This window comes from Lagopus muta, chromosome 5, assembly GCF_023343835.1.
Source record: "Lagopus muta isolate bLagMut1 chromosome 5, bLagMut1 primary, whole genome shotgun sequence".
Lineage (NCBI taxonomy): Eukaryota > Metazoa > Chordata > Aves > Galliformes > Phasianidae > Lagopus > Lagopus muta.
In genome coordinates this window covers 12,185,960-12,203,512 of record NC_064437.1, presented here as the reverse complement: position 1 = coordinate 12,203,512, position 17,553 = coordinate 12,185,960, and positions in this window count along the sequence as shown.

The following is a 17,553-nucleotide window of genomic DNA, read 5'->3' as shown; positions in this document are numbered from 1 at the left end:
ATTGGCAGTTAAAACAGCTTAGCTGAAATCTGGCTTGTAGGAATCTTGTCTTCTGCAAAATACTGCTTGTTCAGAGATCAATAACCTGAAACTGTAAAGACAACAAAGGCTAAACTCTGTCTCCAGCTCATTTGCAGATTGAGCTCAGTCCAACAAACATTTGTTGTGTTTCCATTGCTGTGTTTCTAAGGTAAAGCCTATGGAGTTTTCTCTGCAGGAGAAACATTTACTTATAATGCAGATTCCAAAATGATGCCTCTGCCTGAACAGAATATATGGTAAGTACTATACTTAATCTAGTCATGAGAAATTGCTTCTTGGAAATAATCACATTTACAGTAAAATTTGCTGCAGATAAATGATCACATAGATATTGGACAAAGTAGAGGAGAATATATTTGGATTTTGTAATAAATGTGATGTGACACAGTTATTGGTGTCTGCCTGAGCCCCATAAACAAGTTCTTCCCCTAAGAAATGTGCTCATTTACTGGACAAGGTTTGGAAGTGTAATTGTTTTAGTGTTAGGATGGGAGAATCCTTGAACTACACTGTACCTCCGAATATTTACCTGGGTAATACTTAACCTACGTGAAACCCCATCCCTCTCTGTGCACTCTCTAGAACTTCGGTCGTATCTTTCTTGTATGTTGGACCACAAATTATATGTCTTATTTTCTCATTTTTTTCCAAATGGCTGCTCATCAGGTAATAACAGATTAATTTGACTCCTGCAGAGCACTGAAAAGCCAAATGTTATTGTCAAACTTGTATATGGTAGCTGTGGAAAGCTGAATCCTGATGGAAGGCTTTGAAATATGTGGACTGTGAACCAAATTTGCTCCTGTTTCTCTTTATACCCTGGTACACTTGTCAGCATTTCAGAATGCTAAGCTGATAATGACATAACAATTCAGTCCCAAAAACCAATATGCCCACAAACAGAAAGAAATAACCAACAATGAGAGGGACTCTCACCTTAAAAGTATAGTAAGAGGAAATGACTATGTAAGGAATCAAAACATTTGTGGTTGGTATATGACAATATGGACAATACAAAATGGTTGCGGAAACTGTGGGATGTGTCTTATTCTCTGGAAAGATTTGTATGCCTGAAGTGTCATCTGCTAAAATTCACAAAGAGAAGACCTTAAGAGAGATGTGGCTGGAGGCAATGTTGAATGAAGATGTGGATTTGGGAAAAAGGTGTAAGAGAAAGCAAACTGAATGGGGCAACCGGGGATTTACAGAGCGTTGTTGAGTGAGAGGACTTGTGAGAGAAAAAGAACAAGCCGAACAACAGGGAGATAGAGAAAAGTTAAAAAATATGCTTGCCATCTGGGAGACTGGAAAAACACAACAGACAAAACCAAAACAGAAGGTAGAAAAAAAAGTGAAAAAGTTAATTCTAGCAAAGAGACTAGAATCCAAAGATGAGTAAGAATGGTAGTTTGTGAGAAAAAAAGAACAAAAGGCAGGATAATTTGTGATCAGAGGGTAAAGTAAATTAAGAAGTGAAAAATTAATGCCTACATGCATTGAGTCTTTTAAAGAGAATTAATAAATACTGGAAAATCCTTTTCTATATATATAAATAAATAAATATATATGCACATATATATTTATTCACAGTGGGAAAGGGATGCAAGGAAATTTCCACTGGACTAAATCAAATAGAATTATAGTAAATAATTTCATTTTAGGTAGGGGAAAAATGACTAAAAAGCAAAACTAATGGGAACTGTATCTCACTGAATAACCATGGAAAAAGTGGGATTGACATATTATTAAAGCAAAACAAATCTTAAGGAGTACAAGGAAATCTTGGTAGGCATTCATGTAATCCTCATGTCTTCTCACTGTACAGAACAGGAAGAAAATCTGGTCAACAAAAATTCAACTATGCTAAAGGAATTACCATTGGATAATCAGGAAAGAAGAGGCAAATATTATATAGTAGGAGCAAGGTAATGAAGAGTACGTGTTATTCAGGAAATATGTGATTAAAACAGGTAACCTTGTAGAGCTGCCTTCTAATAATGTGGCAGATTAAAATGAAGTAAAAAAGAAAGGGATGCATCTAACAGAATCTGTTTGGGCCAAATTAATGAATGTGTTTACCAAGAAGTCAAAAGCCAGGGAAAGATGGAACTATTTCTGTCTTTGTTCTAATAAACAATACATTTACTGTGAGGAAACTGGTCTGAAAACTTGTGAGTTCACTCATTAAAATGAAATGGAATAATCAGTAAAAACAAGACTTTATATTTCAGAGGGCAGATTTTGGTAACCTAAAAGGTTATGTAAGTGTAATAAAATAGACTGATCTATTCAAGGTTTTCAATGAGGAGGAGTCTTAGAATTATTTTACATTTAAGTTGATAAAGCTGCATGGAATGTGGAGAAATTTGTGAGAAAGTGGTCAAGAAATTCCACACAAATGAAGAACTTCCTCAAGAAGAATATTAGAGAAAAGACATATCAGCAGACACAGATGTGTTTTAGAGGTCAGAAGTAGAAAGTACAGTGAAAACTGTCAGTAGTCAAACTGAACTGCAATTTGGCATCGATATTAAATGGCAGAACAGTCTTCTCACAGTTAAGCAATATGAGAACAAATAAAACATGGGACATCTATAAAAAGAGGATTCAGTGAAAATAAATAAATATCTATTTAAAATAAGAAAGTCAATGACTACTTACCATATGTTTTCAGTAATAATGACCACAGAGGTAACGGGATAAAAAATAGGAATGAAGTCAAGATTATAGAAATTAGGAAACTGGAAACAAGGCTAAAAGCACACTGCATTTAGACTGGGGAGAGATATCAAGTGAACCCTATCCCACAATCACAAGAAAGAGAACATAAAACTCCAATTGGAAGGAGCCCAGACATGGCTGACTGGATAACAGCAAATGCATTATCTGTTTCTGAGGGAGAGGCCTATGCAGTTATGAACCCTTTAGTTTGACCTCACTTGCTTTAGAAAAAATGTTGAGGGAAAAATGTAAATGAAGGCAGGGTGGTAAATGGAATAGCATGCAAAAAGGATTTACTAAAGATAGATTGTGCCAAGTAAATTTGTTATCTCTCTTTAATGAGATAACTGATTTCTAGACAAAGGATTTGTGATACATCTTATTTATATCTGTACTGCATATGATACAGCATCACATAGGAAACCAGGGATTAGGAGAAGAGTTGTAAAGTGGGTAAGAAGAGATTCCGTAATGGATAGATGGCAACAAGTGGTGTTGAAAGCAGCAGCATCAAACTGCAAGAAGTTTACTGGTGGGAATCCTCAAAAATCAGTCTTGGGATCAACTTTTTTTAAAAAAAGTTCAAGTATAAAGAAATGAAGTATGAATTCTGCAGTTTTTATGAAGCCAGAAAACCAGAAATCACTGCAAAAAAAAAAAAAAACAAACAAACAACAACTGATTTTTTATTACATAAAACACACATGCACAAATATTTTGTATACACACACATAAAGGACATATAAAATATGATATTGTATTTATAATAGGAGGATAAATAGTCATGCTCCATACAGGCCGGAATATGCGAGTGTGTGGCTTTGTCTGAAATTCCATGCATGGTCTTTGACACTCAGAGTCAAGAAAATATGCTAAATCTAAAACAACTGCTGAGAAGGCAACTGCAATGCTCAGCAGACTGAAGAGCCATCACTCCAGGAGTGGAATTAAAAGTTTTGCTGGTTTTGTAAGGGAATGCAAAAAGCTGAAAAGCATTATAGCATTATAGCTGATGTCAGTAAATGTATTATTATACACTAGGTTTGAAAACATCTGTATGAACTTATGGGATGAAGCTAAAAAAAAAAGAAAATATCTCGTGTTCAGATAAGAAATACAGAAGAGATTTTAACCATCAGAACTGTGAAATTTCAAAACAGACTTCCCAAATTTGTGTTGAGTAAAAAATAAACAAAAAACTACTGCATTTTAATGGCGAATTATTATTTTATTACTAATTGTACCTGGTCACCTATGCAATTAGAAGATTAGATTCAAGACACTCCTTACTTTTTTCCCCAGTTTGCATTGAGTATATTGACCTGTCATATGTCTTCTCCCTCCCAGTTTTTTAGTGCCAATCAGCGTCTTTGTTGTTGCTGAAGAATTGAGCAGATTCAATGGTGCGTCACCTAAGAACAGGCTGTCCATTGATTCACTGTGCAGTCTTTCCATTTCTATCCTTTATTCTGAAACATGCCTGATGAGGAAAGATCATGATATAGGAACAGTGATTATTTTGGCATCTGGCACAGAACCTATTAGGCCCTCCATCCAAGACAACTAATAAAAAGAAAAGGAGTATTGAAAGGTACAAGTTAACATAGTATAAAGAGACAAGACTACAGTTTACCAAGAAAATGTTTCTGAAGCAAAAGAATGAGAAAAGTGTATTACCTTTTAGCTTGACTGCGATCATAGAACAATTCAGGCAATGTCAGAGTGAAGGATGTGGGAAAGAATAAAGAAAATGGACAAAGAAATGCAAAAACATTTTTGACTTTACAAGAGGCTTGATTTTGATTCACTTATAAAAGAGGGCCCTTTGATTTATTTAGATCCACGTGAACTTCCTTGCTCAGCAATTGTACAACCTGTTAACAATTCTTTGCTGATTAGACAATGGAAAAGTAGAAAAGAACCAGCCATGGTTATAGCAGCAGAAAAACCAGATCCATTCTAACAAGTGGCTGTCACCTTCAAAGGACATTGCCACATTCCAGAGAGGAAAGTCCAGCAGAAACCTACAAGACAGATGAATATGCAAAGACAAGATCGTGCTTGCTGATTGTGCTGTTTGTGTTTATTCCCATTTCCAATACTGGTGGACATGAACATCAACAATAAGCAAACACATTCAGATGAAATAAAAGCTCCTGGATTTCTCATAACTTACCATTAATTTATATTAAAACTTAACTAAAACCCAAACACCAAAATTATCAATAAAAAAATTATCTGAAATACAAGCCCAGAGCCAATTAATTCCAGAAAGAAGAGGCTATGATCAGGTTTCCTAGGGAGAAATGTAGATGAAACCAGAAGACTTTGCCTGAACGAGGCAGAAACAGTCAGAAATTTTCTGACTGAAGAAAGTTAACCACCAGAGAAACAGCCTATCATACAAGCAGCTAAATTTGAAGTTCCTGGAAACTGTTAAGGCTTAACATTGCAAGGAGTTATTAGGTTTCCAGGTAGAATTGCAAGCCACTCAGAAGCTTAGAATCCACTTCCCTAAAGAATTAAGTAGTGTTTTTTTCCCATATATTTTCCACAGAATACGTAGTTCACATAGGTAAATAAAGGTCTTTGTATGATGAGAAATTATTTCACTACTAAATTTTTCTTCAACGTCTGTTCTTTTAATGCTTGAAAATATGTAGGATTTTTATTTTTTTATTTTTTTATTTTTTTTCATTTGGAGAGGATCTCTGAAGTGGTTTCCCAGTTTGTATGAAAAAAAGTGGAAGAATAAATAGTTCTAATAGCTCTAAATAGTTTGAGGTTTACCTATGATGTCTGTAGGTCATCAGATTGATAGTTCAGCTATTCAAACCCCGTACAAGAAAAGATGGAAAACGCATTTTAAATATATTTAGTTACAGAATAGAAAAGGGAAAATAATAGAACATTCCAGAGAACGTTGAAACTATCACTTGTATTTTGCTTGTAATGACAGACTTCCCACACTTTTTCCAAAGCATGAGGTGCCTGTTAAGCCAAAATGTGGTGGACAATTTTTATAGAAAAAAGGTGAAATTTAATTCCAAACTCTAGGCTGAATAGTATAATGAGCAATAGACAAGCTATGCATTTAATTTCATTAAGTGACATGTATTTCATTAACAAAAGTGTTAGCAGAATTAAAACCTGACACTAAAGGAATGAGAAAATCATCAGTGGCAGCTAAAAAGCTGCTACAATATGGCACATATTGCAGAAAAACTGAGATTGATGTGGGATTAAATACATATGAAATGAATTTTAAAAACTGACAAAATTGTAGCAAATTTTGAATATTAATTTATGGCACCTACTGAAAGAAGCAGGACAGCATGTAATCTGCATATAAAAGGCTTCAACACACTCCTTGGTGCCAGACTGTTAGCCAGCTCAAAAGGAAAGAAAACACATTTTTTTTTATCCAGACTTAGGGAAGAAATGGTTGAACAGGAGGTTCATTTAGTTTTATTAGTTAAAGAACAGGAGTAACAGTATGACCATGTGTTTTAAGTATAGTCTAGTAAAATTAACAAATTGTTGAAAAGAGGGTATGGAATCACAGAATTATTAAGGTTGGAAAAGATCTCTAAGATTATACATCCCAACCCCAACCCATCCCCATAGTATCGACTGTCCCTCATTAGCACATCTCCACCGTTCTTTAACACCTCTAGGGACAGTGACACAACCACCTCCCTTGTACAGCCTGTGTCAGTACCTGATCACTCTTTTGGAGAAGAAATTTTTCCTAACATCCACAATATATCCTGGTGTTAAAACAGCATGTCTACATGTAGATACTGTTATGCATATTTATGCTAACTGACCCTCTGAATTTATAACGAGAAACAGTCTTGTGAGGTTCCGAGCATCAAAAGATGTGAAACAAGGATTTCAAGGAACACCGAATTCCAACACAGGAAAAAGTGTCTAGAAATACAAAGAAGAACTTGACTCCCAGACTTTACTGTAAACTTCAATCTAAAGAGAAACTTTTTTTTTTTTTTTTTTTTTAACAATGTGGACTAAATTTTAAAGGTATTCATTATCCCACATACCACATGACAAATATTTCAGTTCTTACAGAAAATGACACTTTACCTTGTAAATTTGATATTGAAGTTACTTATTGTTTCAGCCTAGATGGTTGTGTCAGATATGACCATGCATACTAAAAATCTGAGCCACATGTAAGAAAATATCACTATTGCCTAGGAAAGAAAGTTAATATGGAAAAGTTTAACCTATTAATGGTTGTATTATTATGCACTTTCCAATACAATAAAAAAAAAAAAAAAAAGGAAATTAAAAAGAAACATCACAAAATCTGGGGAAACTAAACATTTATATCTTTTGGGATTGCTTGTTTAAAAATGATTTTAAAATTGATTTTCTTTTCATAAAAGTATTATGCATTTTCTGACCACCTCAGAGGCCAGCTATTTCCTGTAATAACAAACTGAAATTTCCAGAGTGCCTAAAGTTTTGCTCTACATTACTGAAAACTTGTACATCATACAGAAATAAGTCCAGTAAGATAAAAAATGAAAGAAAACCAGCATGTGCATTGGTAAACATTAGATTTAAAAAAAAAAATCTAAAAATTTTGATTTGTTTAGTGTAGTTTTCTGTTTTGCCAAGATTAACATAAAATTCAGAAATTCTCTGTTTTAGAGGTTTTGTCTTTCAGCATTCAAGATAGCATATCATAATTCTCAGTGAGCTCTTTAGAGCTGTAGTGATCACTTCTGATTACATTTCTCAGTATTACAGTATGACTTTCTGTATGGCTTTGTTAGATATTTTTACTATCTGAGTGACCAAATGAAGCAACTTACGTTTGCTAAATTTCATGGAAGAAAGGGATTAGTTTGCTTGCATGTAAATATGGCCATATTTTCAAAGCTATTTGTGGGTTCTTTCACATGTATTTTAAGAATATAGCATCATCAAACACATTTTGATGTTTTCTATTGTCATTATAAAGGATCAAGTGTCTCTTCTACTTTAAATACACTGTTAAGGCTTCTACCTATAGTTGCTAGAGTGGCTCAAGGGCCGAGTGGGACACCTAACAATTTCCTCACTCTTTTTGTATGACAGTAGAAATCCCTCCCTAATAACTGAATTACAATGAGCATCAACACTGTATGTACCAGCACTGTATAGCAATCTCCCCCTGTTCTTTCCAATTACCGTATTATAATAGTATTTTAACATGCAAAATGTTCATTTTGCAAGTATCGTTTGGGACTTGCTATTTAATTTCTGGAACAATATAATAAGTATTTTAAATAGCACTCATTCAACTGAGAACATCCTCATTTCTTACCTTCATTCCTGAAAATCATAAGCTATTACTTCCTGTCTGCTAACTTTTCTCTAGAAATTTCAGTGTAACTACATACGGTATATAAAATTAAGCATAAATTAAGGCCAAAGATCTTAAATAAATAAATATGTAAAGAAGAGGCATTTTAAGTTTCTTGCTAATCTGTAAGTATATTCACAAAATCCAGCATTAAATACCAAATTTAAATACAAAATCTGGGAGCTAGTTTTTCTAACTACTTCTAAATTCAAATGGAAGAGAAATAAAAGCAAATATTCAGCGAGCAATCAAGATCGCCTGAGGTAAGCAAGAATACACCAGCCATCTCCAGCTTTAGCTTTCAGCTGAGATTCCACCTGACCATCATCAACAAGTTTCAAGAGGAGATAATTAGTCCAAAGGATCTGTGGTCCTTATTTTTAGGTATCTAAAACTGTACTTAAATTTCAAAGTCAAAGACTAACACATTAAGCACAAGTAGTTTGAAATTTTTTTTCACAAGCAGTGAAACAGTATTACCTATTTACCATTACTATTAGTGGAAATTTATTGTCTATATCAATGTTTTAAGAATTGCATCTAGGGAATTTTGGTTGAAATATCTAGTTCCTTTTCTTTTTCCTTTTTCTTTTTCTTTTTTTTTTTCCCTACCAGTGGCTCCTATTTTCTAAACTATTTTTATTATGTCCCCTCAATTTTTTTTAAAATTTTATTTTATTTTTTATTTACCAGTTCAGCTCCAATTCAGCCTTTCAGAAATGAGTGAGAACAGTTTAGTCAGACATGAATAATAGCACTTGAAAGAGTTCAGCCTTCATTTCTCTTGCTGCCTACAAGACACTCTTTTTCATTAAAAGTGGCTTGCACACTACCAAGCTGTGCTTCTTGTAAGTCTCAAAGATGATACAAAGCAGAGGGCTGATATGCAGAGATCAATGACATGGCTAAAAAGGGCTAATAAAGTCAAACAAATCAGTAAATCAGTTTTTAAAGAAATCTTTCTGGGCTAATTTTTTGTTTGCTCAAGAATTCAGATGATCCTGTTCTTCATGCAAGACTTACTTCTTAATTCATCACATTTATTTTTGTAGAGAAGCAATATTGAAGATTGAATTTAAGCCACTTCAGCCTTCTCCACTTGGTTACGTAATGCAAAGGAATTACTCCATTAAGAGTGTAAAACTTATCCACCTTTTCATTCCTGTGTCACTCCCTGGTGACTCTTTGTTGCATGCTTTGTCCTGATATTAGTATGCATGGTTTTATTAAAGTACCAGCAGTTCATTCAGCAAAATTATCTGATTTGTGCAGATACCTCATCTCATTGCAAAATCCCGGACAGGAGTGAGCAGGGTTACATAGATTTATCCAAATCTAGGACATTTATGTATTTATCAGGGCCAGTATAATTTTGATTATTTGGGGTTGCACAGTGGAAAATGCTGTGTCTTGGGCAGACAGAGTGGTCAGAAGTGGCTGAGGGAAGATTTGGCCATGGTACTGCCAGTTGCTTTCCTGCTCCTGGCTCAGGGCAAGATAACCCAGCTCTGCTTCTTTTCCACATCTATACCTGTGACCAATGTTTGCTTCTTAAGTGGGTTTAGCTCCAAAATTCCTTTTGGAATAATTTTAATTTAAAGAGATATGCCCCACTGGGTGTACCTGGCAAGTTGTTAAAGACGTAAACATGGACTGGTGTGAGATGGTCCTAAAATTGGAGGAACATTTCCATTCATTGGAAAGTGAAATAGGTCTATTGCTCGCCTTTTCCTTTAAAATGAGAGGAACTACTTCAGTCTGATGACAGCCAGAGGCAATTGGGTTCTGCTTTTGCAAAGACAAAGCCTTGTGGGGGATAGAAATGTTGCCTGCCCCAAGACAAGTACAGAGACACAGAAGCATATACTCTGCATGCATTCAGCCTCTGTGTAGTCTGAAGTCTATGCCTTGTCCTCAAAAAGACTTCTAAGTATTACTGGACATGGTCACAGGAACAAAGATTTTTGCACGTGCAGGGGGGAGAAGAGAATGGGGAGAAAAGGGGAGTCAAAAACAAACAAACCACAAAAAGCACAAAATGGTCTACATGCAACTTATCACAGATAAATACAAAACCACAGAGGCTGGATCTGGCAATCAGCTAAATTCAATATTTGTACAGTTTGAAGTATTTCATGGGGTAAGTATGGAGAAATACAAGGAAATGCTCTATTTGTAGTCAGATGTACTGAGAGGAAATGATGGCTTCCTTTGAAGTGAGTTTCAGTATAGGTCACTCAGCACCTATCAGGATCTGACCAGTGCTGAGATACCGTTCAACATGAGTCACCCTAACATGGCACATATGACAGACAGAAAGACAAATACATGTCAAAGGAAAGTTACATTGACTTCAGTTGTATGCCACAAATCTGTATCAGAATTAGTCCTCGTAGTTTTTAAGATAGCCTGTTTCTGAAGGGAACATACTCTTCAAATCAAGCTTAAAATTGAAGAAAAATGTTTGCTATAATTACAGAATAAAATTATTCTTTTACTAAATAAAAAGCAGTTCTGCAATATTTCGCTGCTTTTCTTCTACCAGATAATGAGAAAAATGAAATAAAATAGTTTTTATTGTAGTTGTTTATGATGAAAAAAACATGAAATGATTCTTTTCATCCAACATTTAATGACAGTGGAGACTGAAACATCTTGGAATTTTATTTATAGCAGATTTTCTGTCTTCATCTTTGACACCTAATTTTAGAGTGATACAAATGTATCTGTCTGTGTTTGGCACCCATGAAAATGGCATTAACATGAGACAAACTCCCTCCCCTTCTCTATCAGCAGCAGTAAACTACTGGGAGAAAAATTATATAATTTACAACATGAACAAATGCTATCAGCTTTTTCCCAAGCATACTACAAATTGTTCCCTCATAAATGTGCTACATTTTAACACTTTTGCAAACTGAGTTACTCTTCTCTGGCCAGAATCTTGTACATCTTATTTGATGAGGAATACATTCATTTCACGAATATAATGTAAAATTCATTAATACCTTTATGAAATTGCTGTCAGTGGTGTTAGAAGCTGTCTCAAAATGAATAACAGTAAATGGTAGTCTTAAGAATGTCTTTCATCAGGCTTTGGTGTTGATATTAAAACGTACATATGTCTCTCCAAAAATACTGCCTCCTATTTACTTCTCTGAAACTACAACAGATGCAAAAAGCACAACACTATTTGATAGAGAAAATTCTGAGATACAAAACACTATTTTTTTAATAGTAACCACCATTAGCTATGCATTTTCACCAGCAGTGAACAAGATTCTGTCTGCTGTGCTTGCATCAGCAGAGGTAACCCACCATTTCAGAGTGTTTCACCACTCACCACCTCATTGTGCTCACATCTTCTGTTTGGTCACCATAGATGTTCAGCAAGCATCAATGAAAATCAATGGGTATCATTTCTCCCCCGTTGAGGAATTCAATGACACATCTTCATTTCATTCAGACTCCATTCTGTCAGACTGCCCCTCTGCTGCCATCTGTCACATGGCAACAACATGTAATGGAATATTGGTGGGAAGGCTGAACCTCTACTGCCATCCCACTGACATCCGCATTTGATGCGGTGGGCTGACATAGTAAAACAGGAGACATTACTTTCAGGACATTCCTCATATACTGACTACACAGTTAATAAAACATCATTTTATATGTAATAATACCAGGAAGTTTATTGCAAATGTATATTTATATAAGTATGTTGTTTGAATATTTGTTGTCATACGAACATTACATAGGTGTATTCTTCCTTCAACAATTTTCTTTAGAGCTTCTCAAAATTTTATAAAGCTTTTATTTTATAAAGCTTTAAGATTATTTTCCCATTACATAGTTGACTAGGCTTAGTTTTAGAAAAGATCTTACCTAGCATCCTCTGCACATTTCAAATTTCACACCCTCTGTGCAAGGACTCTGGAAATGATTTAACATCATGTCAAAATTAAAATGAAAACAACAAAAATAAACATTGATATCCTTTCCAGTAACTGGGAGAGTGAGGTACAGAGAAAATTCTGTGACAGTATTAGGAATGTTTTATCTAAGTAATATTCTTTCCATAAAGAAGCTCCTTTCATTCTTGCTGTTCTCAGAAGAAACATTTAATTGCTATTACTGGTCAAATTCTTTATTTTACAAAGATCTGTGTTATATAGCTCCCTGGCTGCCTTATTAGTATGAATTCAGAGATGTCCAAAACTTATCAATTACATAATTTGAAACAATGAAATAAATTGAGAGTTTTTTATTTTAAGACACTATTTTCCAGACAAGGAAATTAGTTACTAAGAATGCATTCTGCTATGTCTACAAAAGAATGTCAAAATATATACATACTTACATAGGATTTGCTATGAGCAGAAGTTAATTTGAGACTTTGCAAGCCAACATTAACTGTGAGATGGCACTGAGAAGAACTGACTGCCCACCTATGGGGCCCAAAGCATCTGTTATCATGACCCATGCTTTAGCTCTCAGTAGTGTGCCAGCTTAGAGCAGCCTTGTAGTGAGTGTAGAGATGCAGATGGTAACTCAGTGGTGGGCCGTATCCCAGTTCTTACACTTGAATATTCAGCCTCCAACTACTGTGACAAATTCCTACTGTACTGCAGGAAGGGTTAAATAAGAAGAGTACATCTCTTCAAAATGTTGAGTAGTTTCTTCTTGCTCGTGTTCTCAGCATACAGCTAATGCACAAGGGGTTACACTTCTAACTGAACAACTGCTATCCCACATCCTCAGCCATGGTGAGTGTTAACACTCAATAACACCTCAGCACTGAACAATGTATACTTCTGATACACTACAGGCCGAGAATTGCATTTCTAACCATGTCCTTTCTGCATGAAAATGGCGTTGGAAGCCTTAAAAATCAAGTCTTTATAATCTGAATTAGCCAAATCCAACTTCTCATCCCATCTAAAATTAATTCTGTAAACTCCCAGTCCAGCTTTTTATAGCTTTTATTTTCTCTCTCCTTTTCCTCACTAAGTACTGCTAAATAACCAAACTTTGTGCAATTTCCTCTCCATTCTTATTAATGTCAGTAGACCCTGCTTCAACAAGACTTCACAGACCATTGTGTCAACTTCAGCTTATTCCTTCTTGAGTATTTGGACCCAGAGACCCCACTGGCTTTTACTTCAGCAGTTCTCTTCTTGTCCCAGCCTCATCCTCACACGCCAGCTCTGGGACAGGAAAAAGTTTCCTTTATCTTTTATGATGTAGTGACTGATTCCTAGAGTAAAAATTAAAGATGTTATACTATTAGTTTTATTTTATTCTTTGGTTAAATTTTTCCCCTTCACTCCACAAAAAAAAAAAAAAAAAAAAAAAAAAAAAAAAGCTTCTCCATTGGTAAACAATATTGTTTTAGGCTTAGAAATACCATTGTCAGTCAGGAAACAGTAGCAGAAGATCTTAGGCAGTGTTAAATGTATGGTATAAAAAAATTACAGTGGTAAATGTTTGGCAGTCTGTCCTAATAAACTGATTTCTTGTTTACTTTTGAGGGTTTCAACCAAGACTGAAAATGAGTTGAATTCTTACCTCTCTTTTATGTTCTCTTCTTAAAGCCTGTTAAAGAAAAAAATGTTAAAAGAAAAACAGCAAACTAAAACAAAGTGAATTGATTTAATGTATTTCTAATGTAACAGAGTAGAAAACCTAACTTATTTTTACTAAATCCAAAACATTTTAAAAGTACAAGCAAGGAATGCATCTCTATCATCTGAATTTAATACAAAATCATGTTGCTCTCCTGTCACACAGAGAATTTGTTATAGATTTTATCTGCAATAAAAGCTATGTCAGTAGTGCCACATAATACATTTGTAAAGGTTAGAGATATTTTAACCCACATCTGTGACCAGAATTTTAATGACAAGCATATCCTCTGAAGCAGTACTAAGAGAGGAAAACTCTTCTGTAGACATTAATGCAAATCAGTGTAGAACAATGCCTACACAACACTGCAATAGGGTCATTGTGAATCATGTCCTTGAAATTACAAATAGGTGACATAAGTAAAAATATATTACAGATTCTGTCAATCTCCTGTCCTTGTCAGAGGTTTCTTCTTTTGCAATCCAGAGAGATTAAACCATTCTTATTGCTTAAACTGTCACAAAGACCTGCAAAACAGAACAGCAACATTACTTTAATGACTTTCCTTTTGAAAGAAACATTCCTACAAACCTTGCATAATGAGCAGTGAATTCACAGTTGTATTACTTCTGTCCATTTGCATTTGGTTTTCCAAAATTCATTTATTTCCACCTTGAAAATAACTTGTTAGAGAAGAAAATTAAGGAAACAAAGATGCTATCAACAGCAGTTTGCTCACCTTCAAGGGCTTGTAGGATAAATTTTTATATTTGAAACTTGATATATTAAAAAATTAGTATAGAAATGGTACTTTCTGTTTAATCATCCTCTCTATTGGCAAAACTTTTCTATGGGTCTACAGTGTTTGGTATAATTGTTGGTTCTTTCAGTTGGTCTAAGATGAAATTTCCGCAAGATGCAACTCAGCAGTGTTTGCTTGAGAGGAACAATAATTCAGAGGAATGAAGGTTTTTCACAGGGTTTGAACTAAGAAAATGGAATGGATAATGTCTTTTTTTTTTTTTTTTTTTTTTTTAAAACCTAAGTAGAGCAAGAAATATGAATACTCTTCCTTTACTTGAATAAAAGATACGTCTCTAAAATAATCTTTTGGGTTGCAGTTGTCTGACCATAACTCTCATACTACTTCAGTCTTATTCTGGAATCTTTGTTGAAACTCCAAGACTCGTTTTGGATAAATGATGATTTAATAAGTGTACCCCATACAAAGTTTCAACTTTTACCTTTTTCTCTTAAAACAACAAGTTTCTAAAAAACATTAGCAGAAGCCTTGTTTTGATTAACCTTTTATCTTCAAGCCTTAGATCAATATCAGGACATTTTTTCCTCTTTTCATTCATGATTCATTTTGGAAAATACTGTTGATGTCTGCAGCATTACTGAACCTCCATGTTACATTTTGTAATTATCCATAAGATTTGTGTAGCATATTGCACAAGAGTGTTTGCTTTAAAGAGACATCTGCTACAAATAAAATGAAACCATAAATTTTCCAAGACAGCCATCACCTACCTAGTTGCTACAGAGGCAAAAAGGCTCAGTTTCCCAGAGCAGGTTCCTTTTTGGCCTCTTACCAGTGAGGTCAATGGCACTTACTTTTGTGCTTTTTCTAGGTACTCTTCCCCACTTTAATGAAATTAGCATGTAATGCTTTCAACGCCTGCATGTATTGGCTTTCACTCTTTGGGGAAACATGTGAACATCATTAAAACATACTTTCTCCATCTCTTTTCAAAAATATTTCCTTAATGAATTTTATGAAATTCAAACTCAAGGGATTCATTCCAGTGCTGTCTTTAATAAAGTGGCATCTGCTAATGCCAGTAAACGTGAGCATCTGTTACCATTTCTATTTAAAAAAACAATTTTTTTGAGCATAGAGAGCTCAACATGGGCATAACATTTACTATAAAGGTGCCATCTCTGGAGCCTGATTAGATATTTGCTTTATTCTTAGAAACATTACTTAAACTTATTCATCCTTGGCTTTGCAAAGTAAAAGATATGAAAGGAACTTTTAATGATACTGTTGCTGTCACTTTTTTTTCCCTGAAATTAAATGCTGCACTGCACCATAAGGAAGGCCATGCATAGATCTTGTCTCCTGAGAAGTTTCTCAGCACAGTTGGGGAATGAGGTTGCTGCTGATCTCTTTTTAAATCATGCTCTTCTCTGTAGTGGTTTGCTCTGTAAGCTTGTTAAGAGAGAAATGAATTAGGAGTAAGCTGATGACTTGCTCACCTAGGAGAGGCAAGAATTATGTTCTTGCATTCTTTGAAAAGTTCATGGGGAGCATCTATTCAGGTTCTCTTTGTGCTTTTTCTTCACAAGACTCTCAAATATCTGAACTGTGGTAGGCCTTGGCATTTTTACAGTGTATTTACCTTCCAGTATGTAAAGAGCAAAGGTGCTTTTAAAAGGGAGCAGGATATGAAGGCTCCTTCTCTGGCAAGATAACCTCAAATGGTTTTGCAGCTGGCTGAGACTGATGAAAGTGCTTTTAATGAATGGGCTGAAATGACATGTTTGGGGATGAAACAAGTTGTTAGCCTCAAGTTTTTGAAAAAGCAAACGCTTGAAGTATAGCTTTTCCTATTAGATAACTGTAGGTTGAGGTAGTTACACTTCTGAATTGCTTTTGCTATCAAAACCTCTGCTTATTGCTATTAGATAATGTCATTAAAACAGGTTAGAAACTGTACCAGAAACCCACACTGTGAATAGTTGTGAATCCATTCTCACCACAAAATGAGTGTGAGAATTCTTTTCTACAGTGAAATTTCAGGATTTCTTACACAGTCACAGGACCACTACAGTAAGGATGATAAGGAAAATACCAAATATTTGAGCATTTGTGGCATCTCAGTGAGAGGTGTTAACAGAGGAATGATAGTGTTTTGTGCAGAACTCCTTTGCTTTTCTTTACTGGAGAAACATCCAATTCTAACAATGAACAGACAACAATGCTTTATTCTATTTTACCTCTATTCCATTTGTATTTTGGTTTAAAAAAAACAAGGAGTCATATAACTGCATTTTGAAGGGAGATATGGCACACAAAAAGCATGCTTGGTAGTATCTCCCCAGTGAGAGCTTGCTCTTCAGGCAGCTCTGATATCTGTTTTGTAAGGTACAGCTGACAAAGATAATTAAGGCAAAGCTGATATGGTGATAAAGGCATGTAAATGTTAATAGTTTATATAACTATTTTTTATTAGATGAAATCTGTTGTGTGTTCTCTGTTCTCCTACAATGCTTTTTCTGAACGGAAGGAATTGAGAAGTCTGGAGAAGTTATAGAACATACAAAATACTAAAATATATTTTACCTACAGAATGCCATATTCCTACTCTCATCATTAGGGCTTATTCCTTTTTCTTTTTTTTTCCCAATACATGAAAGACATTGAGGCCCTGGTGAGGGGTCTGGAGCACAATCTTATGAGGGGCAGCTGAGGGAGCTGGGATTGTTCAGTCTGGAGAAGAGGTGGCTCAGGGGAGACCTCACTGCACTCTTCAACTTCCTGAAAGGAGGTTGTGATGAGGAGGGTTTTGGCCTCTTCTTCCATGCAACAAACAGGACCTGAGGAAATGGCCACAAGTTGTACCAAAGGAGGTTTAGATTAGAAATTAAAAAAAAAAAAAAAAATTCTCTCAGACAGTGGTCAGGAACTGGAATGGGCTGCCCAGGGAGGTGGTGGAGTCAAAGCTGGTAAGGGGCTGAGAAAAGGATTTAGAATAAATAGTTTTGCTTGCCATTTAATTTCTTTC